At 40.4% G+C, this 4,084-nt stretch overlaps 1 non-coding gene across 1 annotated transcript; it reads right to left on the minus strand.

The window, feature by feature from the left end:
- Positions 1 to 1,194: 1,194 nt before the first annotated feature.
- LOC128059687 (U6 spliceosomal RNA) lies at positions 1,195 to 1,297 on the minus strand. The gene has a single exon (XR_008200615.1). It is a non-coding gene; the product is annotated as a U6 spliceosomal RNA (small nuclear RNA).
- Positions 1,298 to 4,084: the final 2,787 nt, after the last annotated feature.

Genomic DNA, 4,084 nt, shown 5'->3' on the forward strand with positions numbered 1-4,084 from the left:
GAAGCAAGTGACATCATACAGTACTTGTTTTACTTTGTCTGACTTATCTCAGCAGAATGTGCATGCTAATCTTCTCTGCATTATTCCAATTTTAGTATATATGCTGCCAAAGTAACCATGTTTAACTTATTGACAGGAGCAGATTAGAATATAGGAAAGAAATCAATTGCACTGTAGTTGATTCCTCTTGAAGGAATAGAATCCTTTTGGAATAGGAACCAATGGCTACATCTCATCTCAAAGGGATATCTCTCCCAACTGTATTTAAATTCAGGTCCATCCATTTGTTGAAAATGGCAGAGTTTCTTTCCTGACTTTCCAGCTTTTCTGATGGCTGAGTAATACTCCATTGTGTATATATACCAGGTCCTTTCTTATCCATTCATCTATTAATGGACATTTGGGTTGTTTCTATGTCTTGGCTATTGCAAATAGTGCTGCAATGAACATGGCAGTGAGTGCATAAAAAGGTATAGAGACACATGAATAGACTCCTAACACATTATGAATGGAAATCAAAAGAAATTAAAATAGGAGAAAGAGAGACAATTTGTAATGTTCTCAGTAATTTTGTTTTGTTTTTGACAATGATTTTTATTTTAAAAAAAATCTTAATTGGAGGATAATTGCTTTACAGTGTTGTGTTAGTTTCTGCCTCCAGTTCAGTTCAGTTGCTCAGTCGTGTCTGACTCTTTGCGATCCCATGAATTGCAGCACACCAGGCCTCCCTGTTCATCACCAACTCCAGGAGTTCACTCAGACTCACATCCATCGAGTCAGGGATGCCATCCAGCCATCTCATCCTCTGTCGTCCCCTTCTCCTCCTGCCCCCAATCCCTCCCAGCATCACAGTCTTTTCCAATGAGTCAACTCTTCACATGAGGTGGCCAAAGTATTGGAGTTTCAGCTTTAGCATCATTCCTTCCAAAGAAATCCCAGGGCTGATCTCCTTCAGAATGGACTGGTTGGATCTCCTTGCAGTCCAAGGGACTCTCAAGAGTCTTCTCCAACACCACACTTCAAAAGCATCAATTCTTCGGTGCTCAGCCTTCTTCACAGTCCAACTCTCACATCCATACATGACCACAGGAAAAACTATAGCCTTGACTAGACGGACCTTAGTCGGCAAAGTAATGTCTCTGCTTTTGAATATGCTATCTAGGTTGCTCATAACATTCCTTCAATGATGCAAATAGAAATTTGGAACACTTCAGAAGTTTCCATGTCATCCTTGCACAGGGGCCATGCTAATCTTCTCTGCATTATTCCAATTTTAGTATATATGCTGCCAAAGCAACCATGTTTAATTTATTGACAGGAGCAGATTAGAATATAGGAAAGAAATCAATTGCACTGTAGTTGATTCCTTTTGAAGAAATAGAATCCTTTTGGAATAGGAACCAATGGCTACATCTCATCTCAAAGGGATATCTCTCCCAACTGTATTTAAATTCAGTAATAAGCACTTGAAAACTGGTATGGATTAACCAGAATCCTGAAGACACAGAAACTACTTTTCAACATTCAAGTATTATTCGTACTTTCTTTACTTTTTCCTCTAGGCTAAAACTTTGCATAACCAAGGAAAACTACTGCCTCTTCTGCTGTGGGCTTAAATTAGGATGCCAAGAACAGAAAATATATTGAATCCAAGGAAGTGGTTTATCTTATCCACTACTGCTAAGTCTCTTCAGTAGTGTCCGACTCTGTAAGACCCCATAGACGGCAGCCCACCAGGCTCCCCAGTCCCTAGGACTCTCCAGGCAAGAACACTGGAGTGGGTTGCCATTTCCTTTTCCATTATCTTATCTAAGATAACTCAATTATCATTAAACTGTAGGTCCTTAGAATAAAGAGATAATTGAACATTGGTCAAAAAAAAGGAGAGAAGAAATAGGAAGTTAGGGAAATGTATTCCTATACACAATTCAAATATTTCCAAGAAATTTAGTATATTTTTTTTGCCTCTCATTAAAATAATTAGCTTTCCTCAGATGTATTATACTGTAGTCTAAGTAAAAATCAGATATTCAAAAATAGTTTTGAGAAATAGTAAAATAAAACTCAATATAAAAATTTTAAAGCAGCTTATTATGTGATAATAATGATAACACCTCACCATATAGTAGAGAAATTAATAAATATAAATACTCAAGGACACAACAAATATAAAAAGAAGTATGATGAGCATTTATTCTGTTGAAAGAGAGATTTCTAAAAACAGATAAAATGCCAGAAATACAGAATAAGTTATTGCTTCTTGAGCATTGTCAGCTACACACTGGCTCTTGCCATGGGTGCTTGCAATCTACCTCTTCAAGGATTAAATCATGTCCTGCTGCAGCTGCTGTCTCCATCACCCCCTGAAGGAGTTCAGGATGGAGAGCAGAAATGATGCACTTTGTGGTCCTGGAAAATTGATAGGGCAGGTCTTTTGATAGGGCAGGTCTTTAGATAGGGCAGGTCTTTCCCATCACTTCATGGGAAATAGATGGAGAAACAGTGGAAACAGTGTCAGATTTTTTTTTGAGGGGGGGCTCCAAAATCACTGCAGATGGTGACTGCAGCCATGAAATTAAAAGACACTTACTCCTTGGAAGAAAAGTTATGACCAACCTAGATAGTATATTCAAAAGCAGAGACATTACTTTGCCGACTAAGGTCCGTCTAGTCAAGGCTATGGTTTTTCCTGTGGTCATGTATGGATGAGAGAGTTGGACTGTGAAGAAGGCTGAGTGCCGAAGAATTGATGCTTTTGAAGTGTGGTGTTGGAGAAGACTCTTGAGAGTCCCTTGGACTGCAAGGAGATCCAACCAGTCCATTCTGAAGGAGATCAGCCCTGGGATTTCTTTGGAAGGAATGATGCTAAAGCTGAAGCTCCAGTACTTTGGCCACCTCATGCGAAGAGTTGACTCATTGGAAAAGACTCTGATGCTGGGAGGGATTGGGGGTAGGAGAAAAAGGGGACGACCGAGGATGAGATGGCTGGAGGGCATCCCTGACTCGATGGACGTGAGTCTAAGTGAACTCCGGGAGATGGTGATGGACAGGGAGGCCTGATGTGCTGCGATTCATGGGGTCGCAAAGAGTCGGACACAACTGAGCGACTGAACTGAACTGAGGTCTTTAGATAGATATTCTCAGGAACTGATTTTATGAGCCCAATTCTTGTCTCTCCTCATATCTAGAAAAACACCAAATCCTTCATGGTGACCGCTGTTTCTTGTGACTAGCAGAATCTTCAAGAGACTAACACAACTTAATACAGAGTTGTTGAATAAATTTTGGTACTTCAATATTATGGCACGTTATGCAGTTTTCATTGTGCTGACATGAAGAGATCTCCAAAATGTAGTGTTATCTAAAAAAGCCAGAAGTAGAAAAATATCTGTACCGATTTATATGTATAAACTGTATAGTATACACCCATGAAGATATATTGAACTGTCGAATGTCTAGAGAAGTGATCTTAACAATAATGACTCTGGCTAGTTGTAGGGAGAGTAGTAGGGTTTTTTTATCTTCTTTTTTTTTGTGCTCAGTCATGTCTGACTCTTTGTGACCCCCTGGACTGTAGCCCACCAGTCTCCTCTGTCTATGGGATTTTCTGGGCAAGAATGCTAGAATGGGTTGCCATTTCCTACTCCAGGGGATCTTCCTGACCCAGGGATTGAAGCCTTGTCTCTTGCATCTTCTACATTGGCAGGTGGATTCTCTACCATTGTGCCACTTGGGAACAGTATCAGGGTAGGGGTGTTTGAGTATGGATGCCTTTACTTTTATCCTAAGTGAGAAAAAAAAAGGGAAGTCACTCAGTTGTGTCTGACTCTTTGTGACCCCATGGACTGTAGCCTACTATGCTCCTCTGTCCATGGGATTTTCCAGGCAAGAATACTGGAGTGGGTTGCCATTTCCTTCTCTGGGAGATCTTCCCGACCCAAGGATTCAACCTCGGTCTTCTGCATTGTAGGCAGACTCTTTACCGTCTAAGCCACCAGGGAAATCTGGCTCCCCAAATGGCTAAGAGGGTAAAGAATCTGCCTCTAATTCAGGAGACATAAGAGATATGAGTTAAATCCCTAAG

The sequence above is a fragment of the Budorcas taxicolor genome, chromosome 14, assembly GCF_023091745.1.
Source record: "Budorcas taxicolor isolate Tak-1 chromosome 14, Takin1.1, whole genome shotgun sequence".
Taxonomy (NCBI): Eukaryota; Metazoa; Chordata; class Mammalia; order Artiodactyla; family Bovidae; genus Budorcas; species Budorcas taxicolor.